General features: G+C 53.4%; 1 protein-coding gene across 4 annotated transcripts in view; it reads right to left on the minus strand.

The window, feature by feature from the left end:
- DOK4 (docking protein 4) overlaps nucleotides 1–10,069 on the minus strand; it is a 20,222-nt gene extending 10,153 nt beyond the window's left edge. For 2 of the 4 annotated variants that reach the window (XM_067718351.1, XM_067718347.1), the window contains exons 1-2: nucleotides 7,597–10,069; nucleotides 6,167–6,332 (exon numbers count right to left, since the gene is read on the minus strand). The gene's annotated coding sequence lies outside the window, so the exon portion shown is untranslated. Of the gene's footprint in view, nucleotides 1–2,996; nucleotides 3,144–6,166; nucleotides 6,333–7,596 lie in introns of those variants that run through there. The other 2 variants (XM_067718350.1, XM_067718349.1) reach the window with 2 other exon arrangements.
- Nucleotides 10,070–18,582: the final 8,513 nt, after the last annotated feature.

An 18,582-nucleotide genomic window follows, 5' to 3' on the forward strand; every position in this document is an offset into this window, starting at 1 on the left:
CAGCTGAGCTCAGCAGGCCAGGAACTGGGAAGGCAGCCCCCGCCCTGCTGCACCTGGGGCCACTTTCCCCATCACTCCTGAACAACCACCAGCTCTGCCTCTCACGAGCCTAGAGCAGGGGAAAAGGCCCTGATAACTGGAGAGGGCCTGTGGTCTCAGGTGTGCAAGGTTGGCTCTGAGCACCCAGAGGGGCTACGCAGGATGCCCAGCAGCCCCCTCAGCACTGCGGTAGGGAGCAGGGACCCCCGTTCCTCCTCCCAACCTGGCATCGAAGCAGCTGCTCAACCAGAGATCGTCCCCGCCCTGGACCAGGCCACCGCTGGCTCCTCCAGAAAGAGGAGGAGCCCCCCTCTCCCAGGAAGGGCAGGTGTCCTGTGCGGAGGGGGCATGAGACTCCCTGGTGCCCAGCAGAGGGGTGGGGAGCGGCCCCCTGCTCACCTGCCCTATGTGGCAGCCGTCTAAGCACCCCTCCCTGCACCTCGATTCTGCCTGGAGGCTTTGGCTCCAGAACAAACGCTACCCGCTGCTGTTGGCAACCAATGACTGAGCAGGAGCGGCTGCCTGCCTGGCTGGGCCTCCCCACCCCATGACAGATCGGATCTTATCAGGGCTTCAGGGACAGCCCTACCTGGACACTTGGACACCGTCTCACTGACGGCTCGCTGTCTCCAACCCCCGCAAAGATCCCATTGGCGGGATTCTCTCTGGCGTGAGGGTCATTTCGCATCACCTGCCTGGTCTTCTCTACCCCTGTGTGATTATTATCAGGGGCCAGGAGGAGGTCATCCCCTCCCCAGACGGCCCCACCCCTGACCTCCACCTATGCAAATCCCCACAAGCAACCACCACCTGAAACACTGCAGGTCCCAAGATGGGTGGCAAAGACAGATCAAAAACCAACGGGGTGGGGGTTCACTGGTGGCGCAGTGGTTAAGAATCCGCCTGCCAATGCTGGGGACACGGGTTCGAGCCCTGGTCCAGGAAGATCACACATGCTGTGGAGCAAATAAGCCCATGAGCCACAATTACTGAGCCTGCGCTCTAGAGCCCACGAGCCACAACTACTGAAGCCCATGCGCCTAGAGCCCGTGCTCCACAACAAGAGAAGCCACCGCAATGAGAAGCCCGCGCACCGCAACGAAGAGTAGCCCCCGCTCGCCGCAACTAGAGAAAGCCGCACACAGCAACGAAGACCCAATGCACCCAAAAATAAATAATGAATTAATTATTAAAAAAAAAAAGAACTGGGCAGAGAAGACTGGCGGGAGGAGAGGACATCTGAACAGCCCTCCAGTTAGGAAAGTGGTGCTGTGTCTCCACACCACTGCCACTCCGCTCTCTCCAGGTTGCCTGTCCACCCGTCCAGCCTCATCTCCCCCGGGGCTGGCCTTCTTTCTGTTCTTCAACATGCCTAACTCCTACCCACGCAGGATCACCGCACTTGCTGTTCCCTGCCTAAAACTCTATTCCCTCAGATGGTCCAAGGTTCATTCTACTGCATCATTCAGGTCTCAGCTCAAAGACCGTCACTTCAGAGAGGTCTTCACAGACCATGCTGGCCAAAGGAGCTCCCCAATCAGCCTCTATCGCAACACCCAGTTTTACTGTCCCCCTATATCACTATAGGGTTTGCCTCTTCATCTGCTGATTTGCTACTCGGCCACTCTCTGTCTCCTACAGCGCCCTAGAACATCAGCTTCCTGATGGCTAGCCTGTGTCTGTCTAGTTAATGGCTCCATCCCAGCACCTAGAATGGTGCCTAGTGTGGCGTAGGTGCTCGGTATTTGGGGACTGAAAACATAATTATTTCCAGGACTTGTTCTCCTCATCCTTTCTCCCACCACCATCAATATCCACCTGGTCAGACCCAGCTCAACTTCCAGAGACGTGTGAGCAGCAGTGGGTTCCCACCTCCCTGGGCCCCAGACCCACGGTTTGGTTCAAAGCTGATCCCGGGAGAAGACAGCACTGCTGACACTGTGTCCAGGCCTGGCCAGGTGGCCCCACCTTGGCCTCGGTTGTTGGATGAGGTCATGCCCAGCTCTGCTGCCCTGCCTGAGAGGGAAGAGCTAGAAGTAGCCAGTGCCCAGGCTCAGAGGGGCAGGCAACTGGGCGGGAGGGGACACAGCTCCTGAGACCCATCCCAGGTGGGGAACAGGAATGGCCTGCACTGGAGCCACATCCCCTAAAAGGGGCAAGAAAGGAATCTGCACTAAATAAATAAGCCCAGCCTCGAACTGCTGCTGTGAACCCTGCCAGGCTTGTCACTGCCCTTGACTCTCAGCCCCCTACACCTGAAACGCTCCATCCAAGTCTCCTGGCAACTGCCACGCACCCACGGCTGGGGACAGGGAGACTGAACAGAGGCCCTGCTCTGCCCACATCACCCAGGTGCACAGGCTCCGCTCGTACACCTCTGCAGTGACAGAAAGCATTTAACTGGAAGCAGGGCTTTGGGTGTCCTGGGAGAGAAAGTGGACAGGACCCCAGGACCAGGGAAGAAGAATCAAGGAAAGGAGGCAGCTGGCTCCTCCTTTAAGTTGTAGGGTAGGAACCATTTGCAGGTAGGGTGGGCAGTACGGGGGCAGATGGAGAAAGTGTTGGAATTTGGGGGTGGGGTTTGAGAGAGCATGGGCCATGGGAGCAGGAAGGGTGGGAGGAGGATGGGGGCTGTGATGCGCTGGGTTATGCCTCTTCGGGATGGCAGGCCCAGGGCCAGGGAGTACAGGGACCTGGGCTCCTCCGATGAGTGAGTGTGGGGTAGGCGTGAGGTCAGGCCCCGACCTGGGCTCCCCTGGAGAGGAGAGCTGGGGGTAGGTGGAGCTCAGGGGGTAGTTTTCAGGGGCCGGGCTGGCTTTTGGAGGTGGACCCCTGAGGCCCCCCACAGGGTAGGAAGGTCCCACGGGCTTGGAGAGTTCTCAGGCTGGAGTAGCCGAGGGTCTCGAGAGTTCCAGCGCGGCCTAAGGTCCCTCCCCTCCTCGCGCCCCCCTAGTTACCTGGGCGCCGCGGCCCCTGCTGGGGGCGCTGGCTCGGCGGGCGGCGGGCCAGACTCATGCCCGCGTCACGGCGCGGCCGGCGGGGCGGCGGCGGCAGCGGCGGCGGCGCCCGGCGCCGGGTGGGGACTGCGAGGGAGGTGCAGCCGCCCAGCTCGGTTCGGGTTGGGACTCGGCGGCGCTGCCCTGCAGCCCGGCTCCAGCCACTCCGCCCCGCCCCGCCCCGCCCCGCCCCTACGGCGCGGCACTCCCACCCTGGGCGGCCCGCCCCCGCCGTATTCCTCCGAGCCGAGGGACAAGCGCTTCCGTCCCGGCTTCCTTTCCCTCCCCGTCCCCCAACCAACCCCCGTCCCCATCCCCAGCTCGCCTCCGCGGCCCCTTCAGGTAGCCCTCGGTACCCCGGCTCAGCCTCACCGCCCCTGCCTGGGCCCCAGATTCCAATCTCACTTCGCCTCTCAGCCCCTGAAAGCTGAACACGACATCAGCTCCCAGCCTCCAGATCTCAACCACCACCCCGACAACTTCTACAGGAATCATACACACATCCACTGCTCCCCTATCCCCTACAGGACTTCCGGGGCCGTCCACAGCCTAGCCAGGACCCCCAGTGACATCCTTATCGCCCCACCCACCCCCGCACAATCCTGAAGCTTCGTGCGCGCCTCTCTCCTAGCCTGTCAGCTCCCCTAGCAGTCTGCAGCCTCCCCTTCCTCCCCTGGCCTCCTCACCGCCCTCAAAACACCCAGTACTCCCATCCTACCTCCCCCCCACACCCCGAGACTTTGCCCTCAAGTGCCAGCCCCGTTGCCCTCCATCACCTCCGAGCACACACACTCTCCTCACTGCCCCTCAGTCCTGCGCAGGTGTCCTGTCATGGCCCTGCTGGAATCACAAACCACAGGCCTCCCCAGCTGTGCCAGGCAGGGATGAGGACTTTGCCTAGGGCCTCCCCACAGGAGGGACTGTGTCACCCTACTGGTTTTCTTGTCTGCACCCTTCCACACCAGTGGTTTGCAAAGTGAAGGGTCAGCATCAGCATCACTTTGAAACTTGTTAGAAATGCAAATTCCCTGCCCCAGCCCAGACCTGCAAAATCAGAATCTCTAGTGGTGCCCAGAAATCTGCGTTTTAACAAGCCCCTACGTGATTCTAATGCACCCTAACCACTGCTTTACACCAAATATACAAAACTAAAAAAAAGCCACACCTAAACAACTGAAATCCTAAAAAATGAAAATGCCTCCCAGTCCAACCCTTGTCCAGGTTTCCTCAAAGGAAACCCCACTCTAGAGAAGCTTCCTCCAAGCTATCTAGGGCCCAAGGACCACAGCACTCACCCATGGAGTCCATGCCCCTGCCTCCTAGACACTGGGCCTCAGCCTGGCCTAGTCTTGCCCACGGAACTTCTTAGGGGGCTGTTTCTCTTCCCCTGAATATTTCCCAGAGAGGTCACTGTCATGCCGTGGCCACCAAGGGAGCCCCAGGGACTCCCAGCAGCCTCTGCCGTGGGCTTGAGCTAACCAGTCTTACGCGGCCAGGGGAGGAGGTGGACGTGCTCGACCTGTCCCTGCCAGCCAAGCTGGCCTGGGTCTTGACCTCCTGACCTCCCCCATGCACCTTCCAAATTTGAGCCCACCTGCTTTGCTTCAAACCACAGCTCATAAAGCCCCCAGCACTTGATCCATCACAGCAAAGTCTTTTCACCACCAGTAACCTTTGGAGGAGTTTTGGCCAACAGCAAGCACCAAAAGAGTGTTCATAATAAAAAATCATCTTGTCTGGAGTGGGGTTTCTGAAACTTCTTCATTCTCTCATTCTCCTAATTTTTGCCCAATCCACTCTCTGTCTGCAGTCTTGTCATCCAAATTTTTTTTAATTAAACTTTTTATTTTGAGATATTTGAAGATTCACATGCAGTTGTAAGTTGTAATACGGAGAGAATCCATGAGACTTTACCCAGTTTCCCCAATGTGACATCTTGCAAAACTGAGTACAATATCACAACGAGCACGTTGACATTGAAACAGTCAAGATACAGAACATTTCCATCACACAAGATCCCTCCTGTTGCCCTTTTATAGCCAAACTCACTTCCCTCCCCCTCTCACCCCTCCTTAACCCCTGGCAACCACTAATCTGTTCTCTATTTCTATAGTTTGGTCATTTCCAGAACGTTTTAAAATTAGAATCATAAGTACATAATCTTTGGGGACTGGCTTTTTTTTTCACTCAGCATAATCCTTTGGCGATCCATCCAAGCTGTTGCAAGTATCATTACTCTGTCCTTTTCACTGCCAAATAGTATTCCACGGAACGTATGTGCCACAGTTTATTTTGCACACTCACTGAAGGGTGTCTGGGTTGTTTCCAGTTTTTGACTGTGATGAATAAAGCTGCTATAATCATTCATGTATAGGTTTTTGTGTGAACATAAATCTTTACCGCTCTGGGATAAATGTCTAGGAGTGCAACTACTGGGTCATATGGTAATTGTATGTTTAGTTTAAAAACTGCCACTCTGTTTTCCAGAGTGGCTGTATCGTTTTACATTCCCACCAGCAATGTATGATGACCTTATTTCTTCACATCCTTGCCAGCATTTGCTGTTGTTATCACTTTTCTTTTTTTTTTTTTCAAGCCATTCTGATAAGTGTGTAGGGATATCTCATTGTGGCTTTAATTCGCATTTCCCTGCTGGCTAATGTTGAACATCTTTTCATGTGCTTATTTGCCATCTGTGTATCTTCTTCAGTGAAATGTTTGCTCATGTCTTTTGCCCATGTTCTAATTTGATAATTTGCCTTTTTATTGTTGAGTTTTGAGAGTTCTTTATATATTCCGGATACTAGTCCTTTTGTGGATTTACAAATCGGTTCGGGCTGGGACTCGGCGAATATGTAAAGCACCTTTTGTGGTTTACAAATATTTTCTCCCAGTCTGTAGCTTGTCTTTTCATCCGCTTAACAGGGTCTTTCACAAAGTAAAATTTAAGTTCAATGAAGTCCAAATTATTATTGTTCCTTTTATGGATTGTGCTTTCAGTGCCAAGTCTAAGAAGTGCCAAGTCTAACAAGTGATTACTCCTCCCATAACCTCCACCCTCCAATGGGACTCTTTTGGCGGGGAGGGTGTGGGGACAGTGCTCTGTGAGGAGTTACACCCCGATATATTACCTCTCCCGTGCTGAGCGCAGCCCAGGCCTCAGGGCCTGTCCCAGGCGTCCCGCTGGGAGGGGGTACTTGAAAATCCTCACTCAGGACAGAGGCAGGGAAGCACGTGGGGGTCGATCCCAGATGTGCTGCAAGACCCTTCACCATTTGGAGCCTCAATTTCCTCCCCCTAAAATGGGAACAATGAGAGTTAGGTAAAATAGCATCGGTGGAAGCATCTCCCCAGTGCCTGGTGTATAGAATGGAGGGAGAGCTATTATCACCCGTTACTGGGTTTTGAATCATTAATAATATACTCAGGCCCAAGATTTACCCCCAGGAAACCCAAAGCCCTTCTCTGGTGTTGACCCTTCTGGTCCCTCGCCCACACTCCTGTTTGTACATCACTTGACAGTTTTCAAAGTATTTTCACCCAAAGTACTTTCGCCTGTGCTGGAACAATATTTCCCAAGCCCTAGCCACTTCGTGATTTTTCCCAGATTCAAGCGTCTCCTGTGCTATTATTTGCTCAGTGCCTTTCTTTAAATCACCTCACATTTTTCTATTTGCTTCAAGAGCAAACTACATAAATAAAATACCTTGAAAAATAAAACAAATGCATTAAATGTGTGCTGGCTAACACTGCTGCCTAGAAAGCTAACTCCAAGGCTTTTGTTAAAAAGGAGTTTAGCAAGTGTTAGATAAACGCTGAACCTACACTTCCACCTGTCTGAGACCTTCTTGAAACTGTCAGAGGATGAAAAGAAAAATGAACACAGAATCGTTTATGCGTAGCACGATCCCATGGTGGAGTGTGTGGAGTGTGACTCCCATCATTCTACTGGCCATGGTGGTGTGAGTCCACACCTGGGGAAATGCCATCCGAGCTTACTGAACCTCATTGCAGCAACCTCGAGTAGATGTCGCAATCCTCATTGCACAGGTAGAAAAACTGAAGCCCAGTAAGTAGAAGAATTTGTCCAGGGGCTTCCCTGGTGGCGCAGTGGTTGAGAGTCCACCTGACGATGCAGGGGACACGGGTTCGTGCCCCAGTCCGGGAAGATCCCACAAGCCGCGGAGTAGCTGGGCCCGTGAGCCATGGCCACTGAGCCTGCACATCCGGAGCCTGTGCTCCGCAACAGGAGAGGCCACAACAGTGAGAGGCCCGCGTACCGCAAAAAAAAAAAAAAAAAAAGAATTTGTCCACGATGATGTAGCCATGCCCGGACTTGAACTGGAGACCATGAAGTCTCTGTTTTTTGGGGCCTTGACATAACCTAGAAGGATGGGGATCCTTGTCCATGCTGGTCTCCCAGGGGGGCCTCCAGCAAAGTCCTCACTCCTCCCATACCCCCAGGTCTGCTCTTGGGAAAAGGGCAGGTTTGACAGAGCCAGAGCCAGAGGAGATGAAATCTGGAGCTGGGAGGAATCCCCAGAATCCCAGGCAACCTTACCGTAGCCATCAGATTGGTGAGTTCTTTTCAAATGTTGTCGGTGACAGGCTGGCGCCCCTCCACTTGCTGTACAGGAGCACTGAGATCTGGGCCAGTTCGCCAGTCAAGATGAGGCCCTGATCTGTCTCCCTCCCTCAGCTGGACAGTGACACAAACCAGCCTCCCCAGGAACCTTCACATCAAAGGGGACTAACTAAGAGGGGGGTGGAGAAGAAGGAGGTGGGGCCCCCTTGCTCCCTCTGCTTCCTTCCAAGGAGGCTGGGCAAGGGGCAATTTCCGATGGATGCAGAGAGCAGCTCTCAGGAAGGAGGTGACATTCCAGCCCCATCTCCCAGCACATGGCTCTCTCTAGGCAGTTCTCTCTGGGCTGCCATCCTGAGCACATGTGTCATATGCTACTAGCAGGACTGACAAGCTGTTCCCTGGACAGGCATGGCAGCCAGCAGTAAAGGGAGGCCGCGTGGTCAGGTCAGCCTTCCCTCCCTCATGGATTCGCTGATTCATTCAACAAACATCTGAGCACTTAACTCTGTGCCAGGCGCTGGGCACTGGGGACACGGTGGTCGACAAGAACAGCCTGCCTCTCAGGAGTTCTTAGTCTAGTAAAAGCGATAGGCGTGGATCTAAGAACTCCACAGTTGCAGGTGCAACTCATGAGGGCAGAGAGGGAAAGGGGCTACAGGGTGCTGGAAGAGGTATGGGCAGCACCTGACCTGCCTGGGAAGGCTTTTACTGAGGAAGTGATTCTTAAGGTGAAAGCAAAAGGGTGTGTTAATGTGGTGGAGAGGGATGGCAGAGTGTTCTGAGTTGGGGGAACTGCCATGTGCAAAGGTCCTTTGGCTGAAGAGAGCCTGCCCTGTATAAGAGCGTGGGAGGAGGCCCGAGTGGCTGGAATGCAGAGGAAGATGGGGATGCACGGTGCTCAGTGAGGCTGGCTATGCAGAGTCTTGACGGCCAGTTCAAGGGTTTGGTCTCCATCTTAAGAGTAATAGGGAGCTAGTCAAGGGTTTTAAACGGGGAAGGGGATAGGATCCAATTTGCATTTTGCAAAAATCCTTCTGGCTGCCCTTAGAGAATACATGGAGGGGTCTCAATGGAATTGTGGGGAGCAAGACAGGAAGCGAAGGCAAGTCTTACAGGAGAGAGGTGGTCTGACTTAGGTAGTGAGAAAGGGTGATGGCAAGGGACAGATAAAAGAGATCCTCAGAAAGTCGTGTCCCTGACTCCTTGGCGACTGGCCACCAGGAGCCAGGAGAGTCAGGGATAAAAAAGAAGAAAAATAACGACCCCGACACTAACATTGTGGTGTCAGTTCTTCCACACAAACGGAGAGAAAACCAAGCCGGCATTGTATGCTATATTCAGATCTGATTTTTTACTCACTCCCTTTTCTTTAACGAGCTTCATCTTGCTGACTGTCCGGCATCCCCCTGGAGAAATGTGCTGTCATGAATTTCACCAGCCCCTGACCACCGGCTGTTTAGCTGTCTCTGTTTTTGCTCTTGTAAACAACGCCACAATGAGCGCTGTGTGGCTAAATACTAGTACCCACGCTTCTATATTACACAGGCTTACAGCCTTCCTTAGGACAGGTTTCTAAAAGTGACCCGTCTTTGTTTTAGCTGCATTTTGCCAGTTTGCTCTGCAGGGATTTCTACCCTTTTACCATCTAAGGATGCACATTGATGGAGGAAAATGTTCCAACACCTATAAAAGGTCAAAGCCGTTGTACCTTTAATATCTGTTGCCTGGAGAAAAAAAAAAACCATGGTGACTGAGGGCTATTATGAATTCTACAGATCGTTTAAATGAATTCATGTCTCATCTGTTCTGTGGTTTCCATGCTTCCACTTGACGAAAGTGGTACCAGTCTGGAGGGAACATATGGATTTGAGAGCCCCTTTGCTTTCCCCGTAGAAAAGACACCCTCCCTAGAATCCCCTCCCGTAGAGATGCCTGGAGAAGTCATTCCCCGCTCAGAGCCCCCATAGGGAGGAGATGGGAGCCACAGGGCTTCTGAGCTGGGGGATCTGGGGAACGTGAGGAAGGGAAGATGAGGGATAAGGCCAGTCCTCTGGATGGGACGAGTGATGGTTAAAGGTAGGGGCTCTGCTCTGGGGACCCACCCTCTGGCCATTTCCTGAAGCAGGTCTGTCCCTTGACAGCAACACCAGCTACAAAATTTACCGGGCCTGGTGCAAAACGAAAATGTGGGACTCCTTGTAAAATTATTAGTAATTTCAAGACACCGACAACAGAGCATTAAACCAAACACAAGGTCCTTCAAAGTACGAGGCCCTGTGTGACTGCACAAGCCACACACCCAGGAAGATGGCCCTACTTGGCCAGTCTCTCCCTTCCAGAAAAGAGGTGTCAGGAGCATGGAGCAGCAGAGAGGGAGTGAGGGAGGCCGGCTCATGGGCAAGGCACTTAAGAAAGGGCCAGCCCATACACAAAAATAAGCTCAAAATGGATTAAAGACCTAAATATAAGGCCAGAAACTATCAAACTATTAGAGGAAAACATAGGCAGAACACTCTATGACATAAATCACAGCAAGATTCTTTCTGACCCACCCCCTAGAGTAATGGAAATAAAAACAAAAATAAACAAATGGGACCTAATGAAACTTCAAAGCTTTTGCACAGCAAAGGAAACCATAAACAAGACCAAAAGACAACCCTCAGAATGGGAGAAAATATTTGCAAATGAAGCAACCGACAAAGGATTAATCTCCAAAATTTACAAGCAGCTCATGCAGCTCAACAACAAAAAAACAAACAACCCAATCCAAAAATGGGCAGAAGACCTAAATAGACATTTCTCCAAAGAAGATATACAGACTGCCAACAAACACATGAAAGAATGCTCAACATCATTAATCATTAGAGAAATGCAAATCAAAACTACAATGAGATATCATCTCACACCAGTCAGAATGGCCATCATCAAAAATCTAGAAACAATAAATGCTGGAGAGGGTGTGGAGAAAAGGGAACCCTCTTGCACTGCTGGTGGGAATGTGAATTGGTTCAGCCACTATGGAGAACAGTATGGAGATTCCTTAAAAAACTACAAATAGAACTACCATATGACCCAGCAATCCCACTACTGGGCATATACCCTGAGAAAACCGAAATTCAAAAAGAGTCATGTACCAAAATGTTCATCGCAGCTCTATTTACAATAGCCCGGAGATGGAAACAACCTAAGTGCCCATCATCGGATGAATGGATAAAGAAGATGTGGCACATATATACAATGGAATATTACTCAGCCATAAAAAGAAACGAAATTGAGCTATTTGTAATGAGGTGGATAGACCTAGAGTCTGTCATACACAGTGAAGTAAGTCAGAAAGAAAAAGACAAATACAGTATGCTAACACATATATATGGAATTTAAGAAAAAAAAATGTCATGAAGAACCTAGGGGTAAGGCAGGAATAAAGACACAGACCTCCTAGAGAACGGACTTGAGGTTATGGGGAGGGGGAAGGGTGAGCTGTGACGGGGCGAGAGAGAGTCATGGACATATACACACTAACAAACGTAGTAAGGTATATAGCTAGTGGGAAGCAGCCGCATGGCACAGGGATATTGGCTCGGTGCTTTGTGACAGCCTGGAGGGGTGGGATAGGGAGGGTGGGAGGGAGGGAGACGCAAGAGGGAAGAGATATGGGGACATATGTATATGTATAACTGATTCACTTTGTTATAAAGCAGAAACTAACACACCATTGTAAAGTAATTATACCCCAATAAAGATGTTAAAAAAAAAAAAAAAAAAAAAGAAAGGGCCAGGGGCCCGGCCAGCCCAGCCCAGCCTCGGCTTGATGCTCTACAGCTGGGGGCCCTCTGGGGTCTCACTGAGGCTGCCTGTCAGGCTGATGGAGTGGATGGCTGGGGTCGGGAGAGAAGCAGATCTGGCCAGAGGCCAGGCAGACAGGTGCTCACAGAACACCTCTACAGCCACAATCCTTGCAGCAGAGCGTGGAGGCCGATTCAGAGCCATCCCGGAGGGAGGAGGAAGGAGGTGGTCAAAGTCAGCCTCAGGGGAGAGGGGTGCGGACCTGAGGGCCAGGAGAAGAATGCTGAGATTAACAACAGTGTGAGCACCAGCAGCCCTTCCTGGCTCTCTGTACGGCCCTCAGAGTCCCCACCTTGAACCTGGTGCCAGTGACACTCCACTGGACAGACGAGGAAACAGAGGCTCAGAGAGGTGAAACAGCAGAAGCTGGAGGTCCCAACTAGTCACTCACCTTCTCTTCCCTGTCTGCTTCTAGCCCCACCCTGCAAGGGACAGATGGGGGAACAGAGGCCAGGAATGGTGGGGAACCAGCCACTAGTGGCACGGGGGTGGGGGAGGGAACCCAGGGATCCCAACTCCCAGAGCAGGGCTTCCCCCCACAGCCATTGCCCCCACCCTTGGGGCCCTCATCTTCTGTTTCTCCTCCCTTCACTGAGCCAGGGGCAAGTGTAAGAGAGAGAGAGAGAGAGAGAGAGAGAGAGAGAGAGAGAGAGAGAGAGAGAGAGAGAGAGAGAGAGAGAGAGAGAGAGGGGGAGAGTGTGTGTGTGTGTGCGCGCGCGCGCGCACGCGTGCATGCCCGGGACGTGCAGGGGCTTCTCCTCTTCCCCAAATCCAGAGCCAACTCCACGGCCACATCACCTCTCCTGGTTGACCCCCAGATGGGTGTCCCTGGCGCCTTGGTGACTGTTTTTGAATCAGTTGTGTGGTGGCCCTTCCAGTCTATCCGGGTTTGATTGTCCATAAAAAAATTAATGGTCCCTGCAAACAAAGAAGCACAACAACAGAGGAAGGCTTTTTAGACAATCAATTAAAAGCCTAGGAGAGGGATTATCTCATTGAAATATCAATTTTTAATAGCACTGTATCTTTGAGTTTCCTCTCAAAAAACTTTGCACAGTCCATTTGCCTGCCCTGGTTTATAACTACATCTCTTTGCTGCCTTGGACTGACCTGAGCCTCTGGGACTGGCCTTGGGGAGCCCAGAGCAGGGGCCTGGGAGGGAGCATGGGCACTCATTCACCCATTCACTCATTCATTCATTCATCGAAGTTTAGTGAGCTCCTGCTATGTGGCAGGCATTGGTGTCGGGGGTACGAACGTGACTAGTAAGAACCAAATCCTAGGCCTTAGGGAACCCACAGGCTAGCAAGTCAGCACCAGCCAGGTGAGTAAATCGGTAATTACAGGAGAAACCATCTGGAAAAATCGACGTCAAGGGACTGAGAAGGAGGTTCATGGACACAGGAGAGGGAACATCTATGTAGCTCGTGAAGCTAGGGGAGGATACGCAGGCAGAAGAAAGAGCGTGCCCGGAGGCCCAGAGGCAGAAACGGACTTGGGGTTTTAGAGTAGAAAGGAGGCCAGTGGTCTGGATGGTAAGCGATGGGGAGAGAGTGGTAGATGAAGCCGTGCACAGACACCATCCAGACCTGCAAGGGCCCCGGAGGCCAGAGCAGGGGCGTGAGTTACAGTTAAAGTACACCAGGAGCTGCTGGGCGGTGGTTACCAGCATCCTTGCTAGAGAACAACGGCCCGGATTCACGGAGCTCCTGAGGGTCTCAACTTTGGTTTTCTCACTTATAAGGTGGGATGATACCTGGGGTCACCTCACTGGGGTGTCATGAGCATCCAGAGAGGTAACAGAGGCGGACTGCCTGGCGGGGGTCCTCTTTTTTCTGACCCTACCCTTTCCCCCTTAGCTTGGCGGCTTCCTCAGTTTACCCTTTGGGGACTGGGGGATCAGATAAATTTTATCTGGTAAGGGACTCCCAACCAGACAAATTCCCAAGAGATTTTGTTACACACCTAACTCCAGTTTATCAGCCAATGGGGCGGGTTGGTTGGAAGGGGGTGGTGGTCCAAGAACAGACAAAGATGCCTTTGTTCTCCCAGTGTTACCGCCTAAACCCCATTCCGTCCTGGAATTAGGATACCTGGGCGGCTGGGAAGGTGATCAGGTGGTTTCTGAGATGGGATGGAGAGCAGGGACAGCTGAGTGTGGCAGGGCAGACAGGCAGAGGCAGATCCTGGACAGAGGACCCCACCCCAGTGTGGACAAGGGCACGTTTCCCGCCTGGACAACTGGTCTTCCACACAGATATGATGGGTGTCCTTGGACAAAGGTGGACAAACAACAGTAGCGCTGGGAGCTGAAGCCCATGCTAGGGGCTTGACAAATGTCCTTTCTAATCCCCACGGCACCCCGTGTTACATACGTGGAAACGGAGGCTCAGGTAGGTGATGCTTAGTTAGGGGTCAGAATCCACAGCTCTTTGACTGCTCTCGTTATTAGAATGGAGATCAAAGGAGTAAACGATTATGAGCCTATTAAAATAAGCTGGAGATTCCTCACACGTAGTTGCTGGGTGCCCCTGCATAAGCCACTTGGCTCTCTGTACCTCAGTTTAACTCGTCTAGGTAACGAGCGTCCCATCTCAGACCTGCCTAAGTTAGAGCCTCAAGTCAGGGGCTGGGTGAGAAAGAACCTTGAGTGATCTCAAGAGAAGAGGGCTTGGTGACAGCGGTTCACACCATTATTACCTTACTCTCCCCTCCCCCTCTCCTTTCCCTGAACAGTCACAGAGCATCTGCTTTGAACCAGGCTCAGACCTGGGCTGAGTGCTGTAGCCGAGAACACCTGGTCTTAGGAGTTGCCCGAATTCGAACCCTGGTTCTGTGATTTACTGGCTGGTTCCTTCCCTCTCTGGGCCTCGGTTTCCTCATCCTGCCATGGTCCACCTCCGGTGGCAGTGCATGTGCTTTGAATGCTACTCCCCCTCCTTTCCTGGTGGTGGGGTTGGGGAGGGGATTCAGGGTCCCATAGGCGGGGCCCCTGCCTTCAGAGCTTGAGGTCCCGGTGCAAGCAGATGAGGAACGCCCCAGTCCCTGTGGTGCTGCCATCCTGTCTGACCACGCCACTGGTACTCCAGCCGTGGGGCAGGCATGGAGAGGATGCTGGGGAAGCCAGTGGGGGCGGGAGAGAGGGGCCTGTCTGGACTTCATCCTAGAGCAACAGGGACCTGAGACCAAGGCCACTGGGGAACGTGCTTAAGGGCAAGTCTGAAACCCACCATGGACCAGGATGTGGAGCGAGACTTTATTGGTCCAGCAGTGGGGAGCCATGGCTAGTTCTTGAGCGGGGGTGGGGGACCCAGGATGCTCCTCTCTGGTGTGGGGGAAGCCTGGGAAATGCGAAAGCCTGAGGAAGGCTTTATGTTTACATCTTTTCTGGGCCCCTCCCAGAGCAGGAGAGGAGAGTCTGAGCACCGTGGAGACCACCCCAGCGCAGCTGGGTCTGTGGGGCTGGAGGAGAACTGGGAGGCCTTCCAGGGAGCCCTTGATCCACTGGGAGGCACCCACCTGGGGCCTGGGAGGCAGCTGGCATCTTGCAACCCTGCAATTAGTAGGCAGAGGAGCTGGGTGGTGGTAGTGGTGGGAGCAGCGGGCTAAGAGCTACAGCTGGTTCCTGGGTGCTGCCTCTGTCTCCAGCCCACCACCCACTGCCCCAGAGGGGTGCCCAGGGTGGCTGGTGGGCCCCCAGGCAGTCAGGGAGCTAGGGTCTTGGGAGACGATGCAGACCCTAAGCAAAGCCAGAAAAGTACTACTAACAGTGAAGTTATACTATGTCTGGAGAATCCAGTTGCTACTGTCCCCATTTTATAGATAAGGAAATGAAAGCCCAGAGAGGGATAGGAGATTGCCAGAAGACACACAGCCAATCAAAAAGTAGCTGGATCTAGAAGCCAAGCTTGCCTGAAGTGCTGGGGCATGGGGACTCACTCCTGGGCATAAATTTCCAGGCAGGGATCCCTAGGGGCTGGCTGGTAGGGGCAAAACAAACTTGGCTGGAGAGCAAGGGGAGGCCAAGCCTTCAGAGGACATACTCCAGGGGCCCCAGCCTCATGCTGCAGGGGGAGGAGGGGCCGGGTGGGGCAGTGTCTGGCCCAGCAGGTTCTGCAGCTTGTCCGGGCACTCCAGGCCTGTGAGAAGAGGCCCTGGCACTGCTGCCCCTGGACTGCTGTGGCTTTCAGTGCCTCGGAGACTTCTCAGCTGACCAGCAGAAAGATACCTAGGCCTGGTCCTGCAGGTACTGCAGTGAAGCTGGAGTCAGGGGTGGGCGGTGCTTCTGGCTTCAGCCTTCCACCGTCTCATCCATCCAGCCATCCAGCCATCCTTCTTCCCCTCCCTTAAAGATGTTCTCTAGGCCTAGGGCACTGTGCTGGCTGCTGGAAGGATTCTCTGCCCTCCAGGAGCATCTGGTGGGGTGGGAGAAGCAGACAGGTACACAACCCACCAACACTCTAAGAATGAACCAAGTGGGCTGAGCTTTGAGGGGCTGGTGGGACTCTGACAGGGAAGGGGCAATTCTGGGTGGTAGGAAGGGAGTTCAACATGGCTGGAGCTGCAGGGTCTGCTGAGTGGGGTGGGGCTGCCGAGGGCAGGGGCTGCACCATCCAGGGCCTTGCCTTGGAGGGCTGGGGGAAGGGGGGCGTAACCAGGAGTGTGGGCTCTGGCCTCAGGTTGCCTGACCTGGAATGCCAGGGTGACCACCAACCAGCTGTGTGGCCTTGGGGTAGTCACCTGCTTCCTCCGAGCCTCTGCATCCTTGGTGTCAAGAGAGATGACCACGGGAGTGCCTGCCTCACAAGACTGTAAAGCACATGGCATGGCTCAATACATGTTACCTGTTCTCGGCAGTCACCCCTGTGGTGACAAGAAGCCTGCAGGAGTTCTGATCCCGAGAATGACACGTATACTTGGCCTGGCTATACTTCACACTGACTTTGGCCAGTGCCGCCCCTCTCAGCCATTCAATTTCCTCACCTGTTCAAAGAAAGACTGGACTAGGCCAGAGGAAGGGCACTCACATGCCTCGGGGGCCAGGCGGTAATAGAGACGAGGAGGGTGCAGGTAAGGCTGCAGGGAGCGGTGGGGACTGTGGCTCACCGGGTGGCTGTGCCCCCTTCCGGAGAGCACCTGCCTCTCAGCCCTGCAGCTGCAGCCACGCAGGAGTGCGAGCCCAGCGTGGTCTGAGGCGCTGATTTCTCAAGAGGGGGACACCCACATTTTTTATGAGAAAACCTCCCATTATTAACATTAGCAATGCATTAAATACAGCTTTTAAAGCATCGCGGGAGCCAAAGCTGATGCTCCTGTTGGCAGATGTTGCTCTCACGACCACCAGGAAGGAAGGGCTGTGAGCAGGGAGGCAGCGAGAGTTCCAGGCCCAGGGAATCTTCCAGCCCTTTGCCTGCGGCTGTGCTTCCCTCCCAAGGCTTCTGGTCTCCCTTGTACACTGGAGGCGGAAGGCCAGACCCTCTCCTCTCTGATGTTCTCAGGAGCGGCCCCGCCCACAGACAGGGGCTATAATGGGGCCCCTGCCCCACACTATCTCGCTGGAGGTGCCAGGGAGTCTGGGAGAGCCTGCTGTGCCGGACGCTCTGCTCTGTGTCTGGGAATGGCAGGTCCGCCTGGGGGCCCAGGGGCGGCTCTCAGGGCTGCTGTCAGTGAGTGCCTGGATCCTGGCTCCTGGGGGTCAAAGGGCAGCACTTTCAGCCTCTTCTAGGGCCTGCTTCCTGTTCGAGAGAGAAAACAGAAAGAACCCCCCGCGCCCCCCCGGCAGGAAATGGTCCTCTTCCCCCAGCGCCTTTTCCCTTTTCTGCTGGCCCTGGCTTGTGACGAAAGGCCCACGGGGGTGGGTGGCGGTGTGGATCCCGGTGGCTGGGTCTTGCCCACTCCCTCCTCTCCCGCTCAGGGCACAGGAAGGGACATGGGCCTCTTTGCCATGACAGCAACCCCCACCTCTCCAGCATGGTTAGCTTAGGTTTGGCAACAGGGGACATGACATGTTTGGTGCCCATATTACCCCCTGCTGGGCTCATGGGCCTGTCTCTCCCCTCCTCTCAGCCCCCAGGGCTTGTGGCATCCACTGGGTCCCAGCACCATGGCCCCAGGGGTCCCTCAGACTGGGCCACAACAAGAAAGAAGTCCTTTAGTGCAGCTGCCCACTCCGGGGCAGGGAGCTCTTCTATCAATTGAATTTTTTTTTTCTATCAATTGAATTTAACTCCTCTTTGGTGCCAGGCCCCTGATCCAAGCCCAGCCTCTCCGTACTCACCTCTGAACACAGGGAACTCGCCACGGCCCGCGTGCTAGAACAGTTCTGAGAGGGCCCCCTCCTGCAGAAAGCAGGCCCTGGTGCCAAGAATTCATGTAAAACTCCCATCGAGGGCAGGTGTCTCAAATGCCACCTCAACTTGTGAAGATTCAAAAATATATGCTATTGTGTTTTTAATAACCTTTTCCACCAGATTTAATATAAATTGGCTGGTTATAGAAGGTTTAGAAATTAAGTATCAAAAATAAGATTACCTATAATTTCACTACCTAGAGCAGGACTAGGGGAATGATAAAAGGATTATTTGTTGTGTTCATACCTACCTCTGGGTAAACACACACCAGTCAGTTGTCTGAACTTCATCCCTTACGGCAGAACCCAGCTGGCAAAGCCCCCCTCTCCAGGGCATACCTTCAAGTATTTCAATTATAACTAACCTTTACTGAGCTCCAGATGAACTCACCGAATTCTCCTGATGGCTCTATGAGACATCTAATTTATAGATGGAGAAACCAAGGCTCAGAGAGGGCAATTAACTTCCCCAAGGTTGCACAGCCAGTAAGAGGCAGAGCAGAGATTTGAATTCATCCGGTGCCAGAACTGAAGTCTCCTCCAGATTTGACATGCGCCATCCCTTTTCCTTCCCCTCAAAGGAGCTGGATTCCAGACCATTCAGCAGTTCCAGTGTTCATTCATTCATTCTTTCTCACGTTCATTCATTTATTAAGTCACTCAAGTGACTTAATATCAATATTCCTGAGCTCAGGTTCGGTGCCAGGGGTAGGCTGATCCTGTCTGTCCCCCACACTGCGTGCCCACATCTGCCACACTCTCAGGAC

The sequence above is a fragment of the Pseudorca crassidens genome, chromosome 20, assembly GCF_039906515.1.
Source record: "Pseudorca crassidens isolate mPseCra1 chromosome 20, mPseCra1.hap1, whole genome shotgun sequence".
NCBI lineage: Eukaryota > Metazoa > Chordata > Mammalia > Artiodactyla > Delphinidae > Pseudorca > Pseudorca crassidens.